Source organism: Alosa alosa, chromosome 6 (assembly GCF_017589495.1).
Source record: "Alosa alosa isolate M-15738 ecotype Scorff River chromosome 6, AALO_Geno_1.1, whole genome shotgun sequence".
Classification (NCBI taxonomy): Eukaryota; Metazoa; Chordata; class Actinopteri; order Clupeiformes; family Clupeidae; genus Alosa; species Alosa alosa.
In genome coordinates this window covers 1,554,656-1,576,149 of record NC_063194.1, presented here as the reverse complement: position 1 = coordinate 1,576,149, position 21,494 = coordinate 1,554,656, and the positions used below count along the sequence as shown (strand labels likewise).

General features: G+C 42.5%; 1 long non-coding RNA gene across 1 annotated transcript; it reads right to left on the bottom strand.

The window, feature by feature from the left end:
- Positions 1-7,149: 7,149 nt before the first annotated feature.
- LOC125296003 lies at positions 7,150-21,303 on the bottom strand. The gene is made up of 4 exons (XR_007193703.1): positions 21,128-21,303; positions 15,063-15,125; positions 14,759-14,847; positions 7,150-7,677 (listed from the first exon to the last, which is right to left on the bottom strand). It is a non-coding gene; the product is annotated as an uncharacterized LOC125296003 (long non-coding RNA).
- Between the last annotated feature and the right edge of the window lie 191 nt (positions 21,304-21,494).

Sequence of the window (21,494 nt, the reverse complement as noted above, 5' to 3'; positions counted from 1 at the left end):
TGTTAGTTGTTTTATTGCAGATATACGTACTATATTGAACAATTTTTGATATTTAGGTTCTATTTTCTTGGACAGGCTTATACCTAAAAGGTTTTCTAATGTTAAGATCTGTTGCAACTCAAAAATATATTTTATCGCTTTAGCAAATTCCTTCCAGAATGTTTTTTAATACTGAGCATAAAAAAAATATGGCTATAATTTGCGTTTTGCTCTCCACAGCTTCTCCAACAACTAGTCCCTAACGGCTGAGATTTCCCGCATTTGTCAGGTGTAATAAAAAATCTCTGTTGTAATTTCCACGCGAATTCATTCCAATATTTTGATTGTGTTATTACAATATTTCCTTTTAGTGACTCTGTCCAGTTTTCCATTGTAATATCAATTTTCAACTCTTTTTCCCATTTTTCTTTAACTTCAACCTTAAGGTAAGTTTTTGGAGTATTTTGTATATTTTTGAAAGATTCCCCCTACATGTTTCCCTATTCTTAATTAAATATTGTACTAAATCTGGTTGCTCCGCTAAGTTTTCCTTAACATAACTTCTGACCTGTAGATACTTGAAGAAGTGTTTTTTATCTAAGTCATATCTCAAAGCTATATTTTCATATGTATCCACCATGTGTTTGTTCAAAACTTGTGAAAATTATATTAATCCTTTATTAGCCCAACAGTCCAAGATTTGGTCCATTCTATTTGGTAGGAAGTCTGGGTCATGCACCATCTCCCTGAGATATACATAATCAGTCTTTATTTTTAGTTTTTTACAAATTCGTTTCCAAGTTCCTATTGTGTTCAGAATGCTAAAATTTTGACCTGTGTGAAGATGTTGAGTCTTTTTCCCTAGAAAAGGTAAAGTCCCTAATGATACAGTTGCCAATTCTCTTTCTATTCTAATCCACTTAGTTTCTACTTCCTTGTTCATCCATATCATTTTTGTTTGAATTTGTGTTGCATAAAAGTAGTTTTGTAAGTTTGGCACACCTAACCCCCCTTCTTCCTTTTGTTGAGTTAAAGATTTTAATTTAATTCTATGTCTTCTATTATTCCAAATAAAATTAGAAATTAATTTGTTCCATACCTTAAACTGGAATTCTAAGAGTGCCAATGGTAATGCCTGAAACAAAAATAAAAATCTTGGGAGGACCATCATTTTAATAGTTTCCACCCTTCCAAACATTCCTTCTGGTATTATTCTCCATCTATTCAAATCCACTAGTACTAAACACATAAAGCAGAGAAAAGCGCAAGCTTTCTGAGAAAATTTAGCTCAGAGATGGGTCTGGTAGATGTGTGGAGAGCACTTCATCCAGGGGAAAAAGAGTACACGTTTTTCAGGAAGGCATTCAGTACACAATAGGTTGGATTATTTTTTTATGTTTAAAGACAATATAACACTGGTTAAAAGATGTATAATCAGCTCGATAAATATGTAGACCATGCAGCTGTGACACTAACAATAGCACTAAACTCTAAGAAAGGCAAAACATTGTGGAGATTAAATAACTCATTGTTACAAGATACAGAATTCATTGATACAATTAAAAAGGTATTAAAAGAGATCAATGATCAACAGGATAGATTCAATCTTGTTATGGGAAGGAGCTAAAGCTGTTATGAGAGGCCACATAATTTCCTATCCATCTGCTAAAAAAGAGCAAGGGAAGCTCAACAGAAATGGTTAATTGAAGAAATAAAGAGGATAGAAAACCGACATAGCAAGACAAATAGTAATGACGACAAAATAGAACTAAAAGAAAAACGTCTTAAATTAGATCAATTACGTACACTAGAAATTGAAAAATTAATGAAGTTCACGGATCAAGAAAATTACGATGATGGCCCAAAGTTTTTAAAAACCTTGGCATATAAATTTAAAAAACAAATGAAAAGAGTATATATCACAAAACTAAAAACAAAACATGACAAATTAATTATTGACAAAGAACAGATTGCAGAGGAATTCGCCAATTACTATGAAGATTTATATAGAGAGGAGGTAAATGAAAATACAGAATCAATTCAGAATTGTTTGAGTAAAATAGAAATGCCAAAGTTAACAGAATAGAATAACATGGAATTAATAAAAAAACCATCACAGTAGAGGAAGTAAATACACAAATTCGAGACATGAAAATATGAAAAGCTCCAGGTGATGATGGTTACACAAACGCATTTTATAAAGTCTTTAAAAATGAATTAACTCCCATACTGGTTGACGCATATAATCATGCACTACATACAAGAAAATGGGCACAAAATTGGACATCATCTATAATAACTCTTATACACAAAGAGGGGAAGGGTGCCACAAGGTGTCCTTCTTATAGGCCCATATCACTACTCAATACAGACCACAAAATAATATCAGCCATATTAGCAAACCGGTTAAAAAAAATATTGCAGATATAGTAAACATTGATCAGTGTGGATTCATACCGGGAAGACTATTGGGGGATAATATTAGAAGAACCTTAAATATAATTGATTATGCTCAAAGACAAAGTAAGGATATCGGTTTAATTACATTAGATGCAGAAAAGGCATTTGATTTAGTTAGCTGGCCATTTATGTTTGAAGTTCTTAATAAAATAGGTTTAAATAAAATATTCTGTTTATGGTTAAAAGCAATATATAGCAATCCAACCTCTAGAGTAAAAACGAATGGTACATTATCTAGAAATATTAAAATACAAAGAGGTACTAAGGAGACCTTCTCTCTCCTCTTTTATTTGCAATATTGAGGTGCTAGCAGCAACAATAAGACAAAACAAATATACTTATCAAGTAAACTTTCAGACAAAAACAATTTGCAGCTGCATTCACCAGACACCCAGTCAAAGCAGATTCAAGGTTTCCTCATTTCAATTAATGAACGTTGCTGTCCAGTCCTTTGAGGAAAGGGTTTGGATTGAAACAACTCTCAGTGGCCTGTGTTGGATTGAATAATCATGCACATAAATGGCATTGCCTTGCACTGAACACCTCCTGTGCTTTGAACACTGTTGGCGTGGTCTGCAACTTAATCATAAAACCAAGAAAAAGTAACTTTTAATGCTGTTACTTTGAATGCACAAATGAATGGCTGGATAGGCTTACAAATGCAGACAGGGACAAAGAGAGAAAGAGAATTCTGAGGGTAGGATGGAGTAGAGACAGCTTTTGATAAGAGAAGAGGTTTTGGGTTAGAAGACTATGGATGAGACATTCTCTGTATTTTATTTTATTTGTATAGTATCTAAAAGAGCCATAGATTATTTCCATATAGCGTTTCAGAAATGTTAGCCCAGCTTAGCATAATTCACTAGAAGTGGGTTACTTATAGCAGTTTGCCTAACGCTAAGATAACTACTATAACCCACCTCCAGTGAGTTATGCTAAGATAGGCTAAGATAACTGGAGTAATCCACTTCCAGTGAGCTATGAGGATAAGATAACTGGTGTAATCCACTTCCAGTGAGTTATGCTTAGCTAGGTTAACAGTGTCAGACTGGGTTACTGCATGCACATAAAGAGAAGGATATATCTTTTTATCTATAACATCTTTGGTTAGACAGCAAATAAGCTCATTTCCCAAAAAATTGATCCTTCAAGTTTTAAGTCTTTTAGTAGGCTACTTTGCACTTCCATATTTAATTCGGTTTCAGCAATATGATGAAATGTTAAAATCAAATGAAATGGGCAGATATCTCCTACTCTGTGGTTTCAAGATTTCAGTTCAGTTGCAAAATGGCAGCAGATATTGGGTCTTACTTTCAATCCGAAGGGAGAAAAAGTGTGATATTAATCCAGGCCCTTAGCAGATGAAAAACAATCCCTTGCATTCTAGGATAATGACAAACCAGAGGGGTGCGACCTTCAGCAAACGAAACCCAATCCCAGTCAATGTGGCTGCATTAGACATTCATAATGTGCCTTTTGTTCTTGTCCCACATGAAAGGAACAATGGCCGGTGACGTCCAACCCATCTGAATTGCTGATGGAACAAAGGCCCGTGTGCTCTCCATGGGGATCCTCCTGTCCTCTTCCTCCTTGTCCTCCGTTTCGTTCTCCTCCTCAGGTCTCTCCCCTTAGCACTCTGTCCCTCTGTACCAGGGACGCACAGAATGCCGCAACACTTTGGTGACCGTCCGTCATAAGACTTGCTATAGAAATGCCATAGAAAGTCATTTGTAGTGATCATGACAGTTGATCGTGATAGTGTCTAATATGATATCATGTTGCCATCAACCATTTGTAATAGGAAACTCCATCCTGACATATGACCTATCTTGTTAGGAAATGTCAGAGTAAAATGTAAAATTTCCCAATATGCAAAATTACTTTTGTAAAATGACCTATGCAAAAGGTGACTAAATTTTTTTTAATTTCTAAATAATTTCATTATGACCATTATACTGTACATTACAAAATTACCTAAGACATGTGCAGTCTCTTTTAAGCCATGTTCCCCTCATATTGCCACCCCGGTTGTGAATAGCTGTCCTCTTGTATCAGCGGCAGGACCCAGGTCATCAGCATGCGGGTGGGGGCACAGCAGTGCTGGCTCAGAGATCCCTTATCGTGGGTTAAACTCCTGTGCCCTCCTCGTCATCCAGGACATTTCTCTCCCCGCTCTCTCTTTCTCTCTATCTCTTTATCACTTTCTCTCTCTATCTCTTTCTGTTTTCTCTCTCTTTATCACTTTCTCTCTGTCTCCCTCTCTTTCTCTCTCTCTCCCTCTCTCTCTTCCTGCTCTTTCTCTCTCTCATCGTGAGGACTCTATCCATCTATCCGAGCCATCCATCAACCAACCAGGCACCTAGTCTGTAATGAGGGTTTTGACCATGAGAGAGGTCTGATTATATGACTGCCTTTAAAAATGCCTGATGAAAATTACTGGAGCATGTTTAGTCCTTGGACGGTAATTGTATGTCAGAGTGTCTGATACATTTCCCCACACCTCTCACATACCTTACACCCACATCTCATACTTATTTAGTTTTTCAATCCCCTGCATGTGAATAGCTGTTTACAGGAAATCACTTCCCGTTTCATTGGATTATATATGCACAGATCTGTCTGCTGGCAAAAAGGATCGCGCCTACATGAGTAACTGGAGCCTGGGGACTGTCGGATCAGTAAGTGCTACCGTGTAGTTTTCTAGTCTTTGGGCCTCATATTTCACTTTGGTGCTGGGCTCCACATATTTTTAGCGATTTTTATCGATCGCATCAGTTTGCTTATCGTGGAGGCTGCAGCTGGAGGCTGGGGGCTATAGAGGCTGGAGGCTGAAGCCGTAGTGCTCGGTGTCCTTGAGATTAAATGCCCTCTCTGCCTCACTCTCCCCCAAACAATGCCTTCACAGGTCCTGCAGAGAGGACAAGGTTCACGCATGCTAACACAGGCTTTTATTCAAACACCTATCCCTTACTCACCAGTGGCAAAATAAAGTGAAGGCCTATGTGGATGTGAAGTCTGACTTGTAAAGGGCTAAATAAATCAATTCAGTGTTGTCACATAATGAACTGCCAATCTTAAATGGTAAACTGGCAAGTGTTATTTTTTCTCTCTTTTTTGTAAAACTGCAGAGGCAATTTTTATTTGTCAAGTAATAAAGTATGTTATTGATTTCCCTCATGCTGAAGGACAAGGAAGAAACTACCCATTAACCATAGGCCGAAAGCACCCATGAAGTCTATGGACAGCCTCATCTGTGTACACATTACAACTCACCAAGATGAGCTTAGACGCACACCCTCTAGAATCAATGAAAAGAAAAGACGTGTGTGTGTGTGTGTGTGTGTGTGTGTGTGTGTGTGTGTGTGTGTGTCCATAATAGCACTACATGAGGGGGTGAAGAGGTGACACTGACACGGTTTGTTTAACTTCCATTCCACTCCACATGGAGCCCTTCCGATCCAGACCTGCTCAGACATGACGGTTCATCTGAGCAGCACACCACCTGGACTGGGCACTGCAGCACAGTATGAAGAATTGAACTGATCTATGCTGGAAAAAGAGTCATGATACAATATGTTTCTTCTATCATGCTTCAGAGTTCGTCAACCAAGTTGGTCAAATCTATTTTACCTGTGTATATTTAAAGTGTATGTCTGACCAGTGCAGACGATTATTTTGTGTAGGTTGAGTGTAGGTTTCCTGTGTCATATTAGAGGAGTGTGACTGGGAACTCTGGTTCCTCTGGGTGAATACTATCTACCTCTTTAAAAAGCATAACCCCCCACTCCCATTTTTGAAGGCCCCTCTTCAGCTGTTGATACTTTTAGAATCATCTCTGTCTCTGAACCCACCAGCCATGTCTCTTAGTCACGCCAGGAAACCCCAAAGACGTGAGGTCTACCCTCGTTGGCTACCAGGGGGGGTCTACTCTGGGCTCAGCCGGCCAGGCCTGATGAGAGAGAGAAACAACCCTAGAGAGTCCGCCCGCCCTGTAATTCCAAAAATCCAAAAACGGTTGAAAGTTAATCTGTGAGTGGGCAGAATAGGATTTGGACCGCTATCAAGGCAGGAGCTGGCATGGGCGTTGTCTCGTATTCCGCCTCGCTACCCTCTGAACCCTGTATTAGCATGCTATGCGCTGCTCTGAACCCTGTATTAGCATGCTATGCGCTGCTCTGAACCCTGTATTAGCATGCTATGCGCTGTTGGGGAGCGGGCTGTCCCGCGGCGGCGGTGGTGGTGGTGGTGGTGAAGACGCAGTAGTGGCTCCAGAGCTGCTGTAGTCTGCATGCGCCTCTCAGTCTCTGCTGCTGCTGCTACTACCACCGGAGGCATCCACCGCCGACTCATCTCCAGTGCACTTAAAGGTCACACAATTTGATCAAACCCCAACGGGCCACTCCCTAATGTCCTATATTAGGCCGAGCCACTGACTCAGTCGGAACTGCGGCACGCCCGTCGGGAGATGGCTCTTTTCAAATCAATTCAGACCAGCACCGGGCCAGATCCAGACCAAGTCTGGCAGAGATCTGACCCTTGCCTGGAACCGATCAACTGCCAAAAGTCTGTCATCAGTGACAGTTTTTACTTGGTGTCTAATGGATTGTTGTCTAGTTGTCTAGTTTCTTCTTGCACACCCTGTGTTTCTTTCAAAGTTCTTTTCCCTGCTCTTGTCTCTTATCCTCTCCTCCCTGTGTTTCTTCTCTTCCTCTCTCTCTTCTCTTCTCTTTTCTTCCTTCTCTTACTCTCCTGTCTCCTATCTTCTCCTCCTCTGGCTCTGGTAACCCAGTCTCATGGGAAACTGATGGGTCGGAATATTCCGCAGCACAGAATTCAATTTAAAGAAATAATCTAGGCTGCTTGTACAGTGCTGTTAGATGTCAGTCTACGAGTTGTCTTGAACACGTGTATATAATTTGGCAACATCACTTATGTTCCACTGTTTATTCAATTGGACAAGTACGATTAGTCATGCATGGCTTGACTTGTTTATTGGTTGTCAGGCATGACCATGAAATGTAATTTTATAGGGGAAAAAGAGGCACCTGGTGAACATATCACGAGAGTGTTAAATGAGGTCACTGGATCGATTCTCTCCGGATGACGCACAGGAAGGTTTGACCACGGCCAACTGCACAGGTGAAATGCGGGGCATGGTGACCAAGTGGTCACTGCCAGAGACTGACTGTGGTCACTGCCAGGCCACCACAACCAGTCAGGATCACCCCCAGTTGATGTCTAATAGTCAACAAAGAAAATGGAATATGTGTCATCAACAGTGGCAGCAGTAAAAGCTGTGTTGTCGCAAACATGCACCAGCAGCCTCAACATAAATATTAGCTGACAATGAAGAGCTGACAACATAATGCTGATTTTTTATAAGGGGGGAACGAAATGCCAAATGGGACAAAAACATTACAACTCCCGGAGTCTTTAAGGGCATTTTCCATTCTTCCAACACCTGCCTATTAATAGAGCAATGCTTATGTAATCTGTGTGTCTGTGGCAAATCAATTTCAGTTCCACCCAGCAATCTATCAGGCCCTTACTTGTCACAGAGAGATAGAGAAAGAGAGAGAAAATAGATTAGGTTTGTTAAGCTCAAATGGAGTTGAGAACGCCTGTCTGAGCGTTTTCCCCTCATGTTGTCCTCATGGCCTGCAAAAGCCACCTTTTTTTAAAGACAGCAGTGCGTAGATAAATGTGTGTTGTGTCTGACGTTACAGTTGTTATTGTGCATGTACTACAAATGAGGGAAAGTGGATCGATTTGATCTGCTGGGATAAAACAAATAAAATAAAAAAAACCTCTTGGAACGGATAAATGGGAAAATGCAAGTTCAAGGGCCAAACTTTCAAACTCACCAAATACACATGTTCAGTCTCATCAAATGCTTACATCTGAAAACAGGCACAGATGCAAAGAAACTAGCTGCTTTCAGACCTAGGTGTAAGTCCGCATTTTCTGCGGATGTCAAGCGTCTGAACAACATAAGTGGACATTTGGAACTCCAAACCTTAGCCGGCTGTTACACTACTCCCCTCCTAGTATTTCCGACGGACATTATGTAAATGAGCTTGTGTCTGAATGAAGCGAAGAACATGCAGAGATTCTGTTCATGTGCGTGTTCAACCACATTCAACCTGTTCAACCACATGGAGATTCTGTTCATGTGCGTCGGTGTCGTTCACACATAATGTCCGCATGTTAGCATCATATCTGAACCACCCGAAGACAAAGATCCGCATATACTGCGGAGGATGTGTCTAAAAGCAGCGACGCACACACACACACACACAAGCACAGCACGAAACCACAGGTTGTGCAAGACAGTGAAAGTGTCTGCTGGCCACATGTCTGTCCTGCTCTGTGAGCGGGAGCCCACTACTCCGTATAAATAGCCTGCTCTCTCAGCCCTGGCCCATGGCCGTGTGTGGGGAGCCCAGCACTCTCAGCCCTGGCCCATGGCCGTGTGTGGGGAGGCCAGCACTCTCAGCCCTGGCCCATGGCCGTGTGTGGGGAGCCCAGCACTCTCAGCCCTGGCCCATGGCCGTGTGTGGGGAGCCCAGCACTCTCAGCCCTGGCCCATGGCCGTGTGTGGGGAGGCCAGCACTCTCAGCCCTGGCCCATGGCCGTGTGTGGGGAGGCCAACACTCTCGCTGGCACAGTGCACTGTCATTGTGCCTCTCTGGCCCAGCGGGAGGATCAACTTACTGATGTTGAACATGTGGAACTTCTCTCTCTCTCTTTGCCTCTCCTTCTCTCCCTCCCTCTATTAACCCTCTATCACCCTCTCTCCCTCTATTTACCCTTTATCACCCTCTCTCTCCTTCTCTCCCTCTCACTATCTATCCTCTTTCACCCTCTCTCTCTCTCTTTGGAGTTTTGCTTTTATGCAGCACTCCCGTCTGTCTGAGCGGTCATCGATCATGGTGGCAATCCATCGCATCCAAAAGGGGACATTTGTCGCCTCCTCTCTGCTTCCTCATAAATCACTGAATGAAGGAAAAATGAAGAGGACGCTGGTTCTCTCTGCCGACCCTGGAGCATCGATCCTCTATTTAAAGAAAACACCTCCTCAAAGTGCACACGTGAGGGCTCAGACGGATGATGACACGCACAACTGCTACACCGCCCCTCTGACCTTTGCATTGTCCCCAGAATTACTCTCCCTCTCTCTCTCTGTCTCTCTCACACACACACTCTCTCCCTCACTCTGTCTCTCTCTCTCTCTCTCTCACACACACACACACACACACACACACACACAGACACACACACACACACACACACACAGTCTCTCTCCCTTTGTCTCTCTCTCTCACACACACACATACACACACTCTCTCTCTTCCTCTGTCTCTCTCTCTTGCTCACACACACACATACACTCTCTCTCACACACACACACACACTCTCTCTCTCACTCTCCCCACTCCCCCCCTTCTCTTTCTCTCCAAGACATCACGTTCCCTTCACCATGTGTCTAACCCCCTCCATCTCATTAATGCCCCGCTCATGGTGGCTGGATGCACTGCTGCACTTAAATGTCACCTGCACATTGAATACAGGAGCAGCGGCCAGTCTGAGCGAGGCTTTGCTATAACCACTCTGACATGACTGCTCATACCAGCAAGACCTCTTTTTCCAGAAAAGTTTATTTTATTGTTGATGTTTGTGATGTAGCCTGATGGGGAGATAACTAGCTCTTGGCGTGGGGTTTGAACTCCGGAGAACCCAGAACACTAGAGGTCTCTGAAGGTCTTGCGCCTGTCTTAATAGGTTGTCAAGCTAGTGGTGTGTCATTCTGAAGTAATTAGTACCATAGAGGTCAATATTCACTCGCCCATCCTCTGACCCAAAATCAGCCTGGAAGTGATTTTATGGACAAAGCAATCTCAGAGAAATCAATGAGACCATTTTGACAAAAGCTCACCTTGTGAACATCTATTCAGTGACAGACATATGATGTAATTGAATTCTATACACACATTACTGTAATAGAGAAATTAAAGATACAGTCCCACAAACCTTTGGTGAGTGTATTTGTTTTGGACAAAATTGCCTGACCAATGAATAAACATAATAAACCCTTTGACTTTCACAACATCAACATTATTTATAAATATGCAAAACAGCTGTATTCAATGAAGTCAAAAGAGTACAAATGAACCAAGCTAATGAATGGTTAAAGTAAGAGTTTCTGGATTAGAGGAGAGGAGGTCTAACACATTGTTGTGTCAGGTGCAATGCTCCAGTTACTTCTGAACGTCCAGCTGACAGACATTTTCTGTCCCAGTTGGAAGCCTTTTTTGCCCCTGGTATGAATCAGAGGCCGAGGTGCGACAGCAGACAGCATCTGTATGAGGTTTTTGCATCTTTTTTTATTAACCCACCACAGCCCCCCCCCAGTGATATACTGCTCAATGAATGGTTACTGTATATGAGTCATGTTTAATTCAATTTAATCCTATTTTATGTATATAGTGACTGGGGGAAATGGAAAAGGTCCCTCTTAACTTAGACGTAGTCAGACCTTGAACAGAACCTCAGCTGAAAGGGGGGACCAATGAGCTTGGGTTGGCTGGATGGAGAGATAGAACATGGTGGATAAAAGGAAAGAGAAGAGAGAAGGAGGATACAGCATGGTAGCACCCCTGCAGCATATTATGGATGGTTTTTTAGTGTGTGCTCTTTACTTGTCCTCATTTTACATGACTACACCATATGTGCCAAACGCTAACAACTGCAATGACACATCACACAGCTGCCTACTATATGTAAAGCCTTAAGTCACATGCTGCGTGTGTGCATGCGTGTTTGTGTGTAAGTGTGTGTGTGTGTGTGTGTGTGTATGCACCCACACACCAAGGAGTGCACCTCGACGACGAGGAAGACGATACCATGTCTTACTGACATGGGTGACATTGTTGCCAAATAAAAATACTGTTTGCATGTGATGCCAGCTCAGTGGGTCAACAGATAGATTGACAGACAGACAGACAGACAGCATGGAGAAATAGACAAATAAACAAATAGACTGAGTGAGTACAGTTAATAATTAAGACAATAATAAACAAGAGACAGGTCAACAGTAAAGATGCTCTTGTGACAGCATTTTAAAGTCACATTTGTTTGCTGTCATCAGCTGTGAGGTCATTGCCACAGCTGTGCCTTTCCATTATGCGCCAGTCAGTGCCCAAAAGGATAGATGTGGTCTACCATAGCCTAGCATGTTCAAGGCAACTTTAAAGCAACACCAAAGAGTTTTTTGTACCTTAATGTTTATTAATTTGTTTGTTTCCAAAATTAATTAATCAACTCGTAACAGGGTGAACGGCACGTCTGCATTCTCTTCGCGGCCCTCTATCGGCTATAACCACACTATGTAAGTTTGCCAGATCAGGTAGCGGATCTATAGTTCGATGGAATGAGACTGATCTCATTCCTGATCTGATGTCGCAATACATCGTACTTTCATAAAATCATGCAACATATTCTATCTTGTCTGACATCGTTATTTGCTAAGGAGGTGCTGAATAAACAAATAGCGTGCGTGCGACAGAGGAAAAGTTCTTTGGTGTTGCTTTAATGATCTGGTAGGATACAAGCTCTCCAAGAGCCTGTCACTAGTACTGATCCATAAACGTGTCCCCAGTTTGATATTTTAGGTAGTAATGTAGATTCCATATCTCTGCTTGAGTGGAAAAACCTCAACTCCTCAGCAATCTAAAACTCAAATGTGTTTTCAGTCACTGTAAATATAATGTCTACATTCTTCAGGTGGTGGAGGGGGGGCGTATGGATGGGGGGGGGTATTCATAGAGAGGCAAGTGTGAGCATATGCCCGAGAAATATGTGAGTGTTTGTTCCTGCCCTGGCTGCCGCTGCGCGTGTGTGTGTAACTGGGCAAGGCGCCATCTTCAAACCGGCCCATCTGCAAACATCTGCACAGGATGTGCCTCCAAATCGAGATATTCTGGGAGTGTTTGCACAGCCCTCTCGTGCCATTTCTTCCCTTTTAACCTTTGCCCCCCCCCCCCCACACACACACACACACACACACCCTCCCCGCCAAGGTAGATGTTTATCAGCCTCACAGTTTTCATTTTGGTTCATAAATATGGAGATGATCTCTCTCTCTCTTTCTTTGTCTTTCTCTCGCTCTCTCTTTCTCTCTCTCCCTCCTCTCAACTCACTGCTGACCAACCACATCTGTACTTGTTGTTTGACTGCAGGACTTTGCAGTAAATACTGTATAATGTTACACAAGATGGAAGCTATAAGCCCAGCTGAGCACAAAAAACTGTGTGCCTATTGGCTGTTAGGGATACAGTATATTCACAGAGCCACCATGACCTGCTGATTGATCATGTTAAATTCAGTCTTCTCACGTCCACAGGCAACATGTCAAATGCACATCATGTTTCTGCATGTGTGCGAGATCCTGGTGGAACCCTATGATGGCCCTCTGGAGTCAACAGTCTTCTAATTGACCTGAAACAGCCAACAGGGACCCCAAGCGAGCATGATTAGCCTGGGGTGGGATAGGGTGTAATGTGAGTGTTCTGACATTATTATAGACACACAGGGGAAAGTGTGAAGCCAGTGTGCAGAAGCCAGTTCATGGAAAAGGAAATGCCATGAACTCCGAGAGTCTGAACACAAAGGCTTCTCAAATCAGATAAAGCTCACAAAAGGCAGGATGTGTTTTACCCTTAAAGGTGTGACGGGAATGTTGGAAAATGAACGTTTTAAAGAATATCTGGGTTCATAGAATTTTAGAACCTTGAATTGTTGCGGAGCGGAATCTTAGAATGTTCAAAAACCCCCACCTTTAAGAAGCAGTAGTGGTGTTAGTAGTGGTAGAAGAAGCAGAGCGATCCCCAAGCAGTATGAGGGCCTGTCCACACGGAGACTTTTTAGGTTAAACGCAGAGGTTTTGCTTCGTCTTGGCCGAGCGTCCAAACGAATCCTGTAAACGCACTGCCCGAAACCGCACTTTTCTGAAACCTGGTCCCAGAGTGGAGAAATCTGAAACCGTAGCCCGTTTGAGTTCGTTTAAACAGCGAAACCGCACATCCTGCTTGTGTATCGATGATGTCATCGCCACACCTCAGCTGCCCTGGACTTGCACTTATAGTATTGCCTAACAATACTAGTTTTCATACATGACATTATCTACGATTACACTCCGTTAATATATATATTACAACTGATGCTGCGCAGCGCCGATAGCTTATGACTTGGTGGACTGAACACTGTTTTTCCCTGTGTTTTTTTATGCATTCTAGCTACTGTCAGTGACGCGGGAGAACTTAAGTTATTAGGAAAGTGCGGTGTAAGTTTAGGCTACATTAATTTGTGCGTAGTGCCAGTGTCATTCATTTATTTTACATGTCTTACAACATATATACATGCATTCACAGTCGAGTGAAATCAGATATCAGCATACAAAGACGCTTAGAACTCACGTTAAGCTGATGGTAGCACACTGAATGCGAATGCACGATTTGATGCAGGCAAAAGTATTGACTGTTACTAACGGAAGGTTTTATAGCAATATTATAAATGTGGCTGACAGAATAGCCTAGAACTTGGGTAAGCCTTTGCGTTTAGTAGCCTAATTGCGGTGATAGCCAAAACTAATGTGAATCACGGACTATCCTACAACCAAAGAAAGTAAAGGTGATTAGTAGGCCTACCTGCGTTAGCCAAATAAAGGACGGGACTGCACCCTTCACAAACCGTAAAATAAAGTTTTTCAGTTTTACAGTTGACTACAGTTGACAGTTCACCATCAGTCCACACAAACAATTCTGGTTTCCTTGCACTAGCCATTTCAGCCGTAGCCTATTCTGTCTGTTTTAAAGCACGCTTTTGCAAGTTTTGGTGAATTTCTGTAAAGACACAGTGCCACCTATAGGCCTGGGGTATGAAGTAACGCGGTTGAGTCGTGTTGAGATGGATCCGTTTGGACGCAAATATTCTTGATACGGTTCCAGGGAAGACGGAGGAAAAAAAGATCGGTTTGGTACGTGTGGACTAGGCCTGAGATGACTGCTAGCCTAATTAGAAGGAACAGTTGGAATATGGAAACAGATTTCTAGTTGCAAATCTAGTATATGTAACTAACTACATCTAATGTCAATGCATGTCTGTGTGCTGTATTTTATTTGGTTTGGGGTTTGCGCAGATTCCCAAAGGAGACATGAGAGATGAGAGAGAGAGAGAGAAATACATAAAAAAACAGAAAAGAGAAAGTAGCTTGAGCTCTTTCACAAAAAGAGATTAAGGAAGTTATAAGGAACATCAGGACCTTGCTCTCTTGTCTGGTCTCACAGCATGGATTTCCTGGCATTTCCCTCGTTCTGCATGCTGACCTTTCCCCTGTAAGACCTGTGTTTTCTTCAGAGGAAATGTCACAAACACAAACAAACAAACATGAAAAACCAGAACGTGTGTCTTTTGACCAACACAGCAGTGTCCTCACACACTCACAGTCTTAATATGTCTTTCAAGGTCTCTACAGCTGCGATTCACATCGAAGTGAAGTGATTAAAAATGTGGAATTTGGTTTTGAGGATGGATCAAATCACATAGGTGCACATGTTCAATCTCACCTGCTGTCCAACTGCTTCCATTCACACGTGCAGTGTCAGTGTCAGTGTCTCTTCCACGTTCTGCTACGCCGTTTATGTTGCCGGGTGGGAACAGCCAGGCATACAGAGAGAGAGAGAGAGAAAGAGAGAGAGAGAGAGAGAGAGAGAGAGAGAGAGAGAGAGAGATCCATAATGAATGAGGTGGATATTTGAACTTTGGAATGCATTAGCTGGCCACCCATTACTCCTCAGTGGAGAATGCAGAGCAGCCCTGAAGCATCGGCGGACGCGGCAGAGGGACATTTGCTCCCCTCATCTCTTCATCTTCTTCCTGTCTAATATGATTCCAACCCTCATTTATCAGGCACCACCCCCCCCTTCACACACACACAGACATACACACACACACCCTCCATAGCCCTCACTAGGCGCTCCAGATTCTTTGGCACTTCTAATTCCTCTTGCGTTTATAATTGCTAACAACCTCCTTGTTGCTTTATTTTTCACCCTTTTGTCATGCTTTGTTGTTTCCTTTAGAAAACTGACAAGAGAGAGAGAGAGAGAGAGAGAGAGATACACACATGCTCAGTTTCCTCTGTTTCTCCCTCACCTATGCTAGTCTGTGTGTTTCCACCTTCCCAACAGCTGCTCTCTCCTATATGTTCTTCAGAAACTAATCTGCCTTCATTCAATACTGCCATGACAAAGAGAAATGGAAATGAATGACAAATATTGTGTTGCCCATAAATATTCAGTGTCGATGCTCTGCATTGATCTGAGCTCCGGGGCGAGCCGCCTCCTTTATGCTTTTATGAGCCAGTCCACTGCCTGAGGCTGCAGGTCTATAAAACGCCTGCAACTTTGGACTCGAAGGGTGGGACACCTCCTCGCCAAGTGGGACACCTCCTCAGCCACTTCCCCTCACCTCGCACTCCTGGCTTCCTTCATCTGCCCCCCCCCCCCTCTTCTCTGAGCCCCTCATTAACACAGGCACTCCTAAAACTTGAAACACCTCCGAGGCTTTGAGCTTCCAGTTGCCCCCCTGGCACTCGTTGAACATGGTCCTGTTTGATCCTCGTCTGTCAGTACCATGCCCCCCCCCCCCCCCACACACACACCCTCCGTAAGTTCAGTTCAGCATCGGTTTCCACTGGGAAAATGTAATCAGAGCAGAGGACTAAATGTAATATACTGGTCTACTCAAGATTGTGTAACTAATGAGTGTTGGTTTTCTAAAAACTCTCTTTTTAAGTAGGCTTGGTCGCATCTCTCATCTGACGTAAAGCACAGTAGGCTTTGGTGGGAACAAAATATAAGTAATCGCTTGATTTGATGATAAAAAAAAACTGCCTCATGAATCTTTGGCATTAAAATTCAACAGCTCCAGTGTGCGACATAAATAAAGGGGAGTACATTAGGCCTGTCAGAGAGAGGGAGTGAAAAATGGCTGCGATTCATTTCAGAACTTTATGGCACAGGGATTCCATTTAATCACAAATATGAAGGGATGAATCACTGTTAATGCACTACGCACAGAAACGGTGCATTCACATATCTAAATGCAACTGTCTCTACAGATGTACCGTTTTACATTTAAATGTGTGTGTGTGTGTGTGTGGGATTGTGTAAAAAGCACCAATATTTCAGACAAAAAGGTGTCATGGTAGAAACTGTGCCTCCATATTTGTGGTGAATGTCCCAAAGAGAACACAAGGACAGTTGCTGGGAAAATATTGCTGGGTAGGTGCACGGAGGCTGAATCCATTTCATCTCCATCCATTTTAAAAAGCAGCCGAATGGCATTTCATCAGTGGGATCTAAAAAAATGATGTCTTAATGCGTGATTCCGGGTAACTGTAAAGCCCCACAGCACTTCCCCACCGTCCTCATGCTTTCTCATTAGCAAATAGAGTCGCTCCTACTCGCTGAGAGGGGCATTTTTTCCCCATCATTTCAGCAAGGTTCATTTTACGCCTCAGATGTCCTGAGAGTGCACTCTTGGAGTCAGCTGAGAGCAGGGCCACCTGACCTTTTGACTCCCGCCCCCCTCCCTCCCCCACCCACACCCTTCTAATTCATTCAGTAGCCCAAGAGCATGTGATTGCCGGCTTTCCATGGAAAACAGAAAGCGAAACAGCATGCCTGATTCACAAGGGTCTGGGTAGAAAACAGCTGCATTCAAAGAAATCAAAAAAGTTTCTCGAGGCTAAAGATGTTATGCCTTCATCATAGAATGATTTTTTTGTGTTCTACATAAGCCTTACAAATTGTGAGTGTGAGTGTAATAAATCCTAAAATTTCCCTCGGGATGAATAAAGTATCTATCTATCTATCTATCTATCTATCTATCTAGGGTTTTGTCCCTTCCTAACTTAGCGGCGCATATATTTAAATGAATAATAATGCTAAAATTCTGTTAATTGATCCAAGGACAATGTGAACCTCTATGTTTTGGAGGTGGTCAAAATATGAACACTGAAGTATTGACCTCGCCTGACTGGACTCTGCATGAATTATGTAACAGACTGGGTTAAGAATGCAACCAGCATCGAAAGTACCCATGATCCAGACTAAGACTCGTGTTACTGCAGTTATATTTACCAGACGTTAACAATGTCTGATGTGTGTCCTCTGGAAATATTGCTTAATTTCACATCAGGCTGCATGGATGGAGACTAACACAAGCAGATAACAACTCAAAAGGGAGCCAACTCATAATCTTACAGTAAACATTACGTAAATAGATATGGTGTGGTCACTGTAGCAAATAAGCATGTTTGTGTTGCTTGGCAGAGATGTATAAGTATATATACTTTTTTGATTCTGTGAGGGAAATTTGGTCTCTGCATTTAACCCAATCGGTGAATTAGTGAAACACAAACAGCACACAGTGAACACACAATGACGTGAAGCACACACTAATCCCGGCGCAGTGAGCTGCCTGCTACAACGGCGGTGCTCGGGGAGCAGTGAGGGGTTAGGTGCCTTGCTCAAGAGCACTTCAGCCGCGGCCCACTGGTCGGGGCTCGAACCGGCAACCCTCCGGTTACAAGTCCAGAGTGTTAACCAGTGGGCCACGGCTGCCCACTATATTAGCACACTATGTAAGCTAGGCTCCTGTACAAAGATAGATAGATAGATAGATAGATAGACAGATATACAGATAGATAGATAGATCCTTTTTTTCATCCCGAGGGAAATTTTAGGCATCCAGTAGCTTAGACAACCATAACACAACAAACACACATGCACATATATCTCATAAAAATCACTCACAGAAATTTAAAGAGTTAACAATTTGTGAAGTTATTACAAAGGTCTGGTATAGACTGACCACGTGATGCAAACTGGGCTTTGGAAGTATTTACATGTAAACTTGCCCTGCTGAAGAGCAGGTTGCACTGACTTGGATTAAAGCTAATTTAAAGGTCTCCCTGGGTCAGTCAGTCAGCCAGCCTGCTAAGATATACACACAAAGTATTTCAGTGGTCATGATCTTATAGGCTAGTGACCCCCTCTTACATTTAATTTACATGGCATGTCATCAAGCAAAGTGTTTTCTTCACAGTCAGAATCTGAATTAGTTTTATTGGACAAGTATGCTGACACATACAAAAAATTAGTCTCGAGTCAGTGGTAACCCTGAAGCCAATATACAGACTATGTATAAATAACATATACTGTATAAGACAATGTACATCACTTTGTATAGGCAATATGTAAGACAATGTACATCACTTTGTATAGACAACATATGTAAGACAATGTACATCACTTTGTATAGACAACATATAGGCTAAGACATTGTACATCACTTTGACAGTAACAGTCAAAAGTATAGGTTGTGATGGAAAGTTCATATAAATAAAATCAAAATTAAATTACAAGCAGAGCTTTCAGGCATTGTCTCATTTGAAATCACTTTCTCTCTATCTATATTCTCATCCACCACCCCACTATCCCAGCTTTGGCCTCATCCCCTTCACACATTCCTCTCTGCAGAACATCAGAGGAACAGAGCATTTGTTTATTGTGCAAACTCGACTCCAGCCTCCATGTTAAGTAATAACAATCAGTGACGTCAAAAGCCTCCGGTCTGATCTCGATGAGAGGGAGGGAGCCAAAGGGAGAGGGACAGAGAGAGAGGGAGAGAGAGAGAGAAAGAAAGAGAGAGAGAGAGAGAGAGAGAGAGAGAGAGAGAGAGAGAGAGAGAGAGAGAGAGAGAGAGAGAGGAGACTTGGCAGCAGGGCAGAGATAAACTACGGGGTTTACTAACTCCTGCCCTGTAAGGTTTGTGTGTGAGTGGCACTATGAGGAGACACCTCAATTAGAGAAAAGCCTGGTGCTCGGTAATGTTTTCCAATAAATGAGCTGACCTTTCTCCACCCTTTGCTTTTCCCTTCTTTCTCTTGCTACTGGCAGAAACAGAAATATCACAGATCATTATAGGCAAGGACATGTATAAGCACATTTATTCTTGTGCCCCGATAAGAACTGCAGTAAGCAGACAAGAATCCTTCACCAGTCAGCAAGAGTACAGAGGTATACCTTGGCAATAAGAATATGAAACCTACATTTTCATTGCGTACCATGCTGAGGTAGGGCCATTGTTGCTACACAGCGAGTGGCTAAGACAGTGTGAGGTCTTATGGGATACAGAGGAGGCATAACCTCTCGCAATCATATAACATGAAAGCACAATTGCCTTGAGAACTAATAAGGATTAAACTTCTTAAATTGCATCCCATCACGAGAAGAGGCCATAGCAAAGAGTGAAAGGTAAAACAATATACCTCTTTTAATGTCATTACGGTGACCTGCAACATTCACAGCACCATCAAAACAAGGTGAGGATTCACAATTAAAAAAAAAATGGTGTAATACCCAGAGAGACATTTGGCTTTTTTTGATCATCACCACTGCTTGCAGCTAATTGTCAGTGTTAATCAGCTAATCAGTGTTCATCAGCTGCCTATAGTAGGAATTAAATACTTTCACAGACAAAATGTGCCCCCCTTGATCCACCTGAAAGAGCAGACACCCAAGATGTAATGGACCACCATTCCATAGACAGAACACTGTCCAGGAATGTGCATGGACAGATTCTTTTGGGTTGTTTGCTGTCTAAATAACTCAGAATGCCTGGCCAGCACTGTTTAGATCAGTGCTATTGTGAGTCATGCTTGAACTCCATGCAAGTCCAATTGTGTCCTCCACACTGTTTTAGGCCCTGACTAGAAAACATCCCACTCAGTGGATTCCTTTGTGCGTTCACAATTCACTGTAACATGTGATTCAAATGGCTTGTGAATGATGTTCAACTCAACACTGCTCCAAAGCTAGTCAAGTTTTTTTTCTTCTCTCGTTTGGTTGAAGACCCCTGATGTAAAATTATAAATCTGTTTAACCAGTCTACATGATGGCCGCATGATAAGTGGTCCACAAACCTGCTTAACAAAGCATATGGAAAATATGTCAGACTTGGACCTTTCTGGCTAGAGGGTAGGCCTATGTGACCTAATGTATCTCTTTAAAATTCAAAACCCACTCAACTGAAATATGACATATAAGACGACATCAGCACCCTGGATACGGACAAACCATTCAGGGAGAGCTCCTGCTCTGTTCCGAGCCAATCAGCATTCGTGTTTTTTCCTCACACGACCACTGACAAGATGTTACTCCACCTAGGTTCCCTCAGCTCTACCCTGCTTCTCGAGGAAACGAATCCCGAGTTCCCGTTGGTTGCTCTGACACACCTACCAAACTGCTTCGTTAAGCACCGAAATGTTTACTTGCCTGGCTTTTCTAAGCGTTCTGGTCTTTTCTGAATGCAAATATGTTTGTTTCCTGTGAGCAGAACTATGGATCGCTGACTGTATTTAAGAGATCGACGCTCGATTAGAAGCGTTATAAACTGCCCTATTGCAATTAGGCTGCTTAAGGCTATGAATAGTCAAATAAAATAAAACAGCATGTCTCGGTCCTATTCATAAGCAAACCCCTAGGTTGAACGAAAAGTCTAACTTTGCCAGATCTATGAATAGATCACTGACTGTATGGAAAGAGTTGATGGGTTTAAATACCTTGAATCGCTTTTACGCATGAACAGTCTGTTCGGAACAGAGAGCAAACAAATTAGGTTTTTATGACCAGAGATGGCTGAAATAATTACATTAAAAGGTAGGTCTCGTGTAGTGGATTCTGTTTTGGGAGATATGGTGATGGAACTAGGTAATGTGTGACGCAAATGTTCTGTATAGGCGTGACTTCGTCTCATTTAATCGTATGCCATTGACAGATAGTGCCAAGAGACCAATGGACGTGGACGTCTTTGCCACATGGGCGGGTTTAGTTAGTTTAAATCACCAATAAAAAACCTAGACGCTGTCTTCGTATTGTTTTGACCTCTGAAACCGCATCACCGCCTACCTCGTGTCCGTGGCGGAGGAA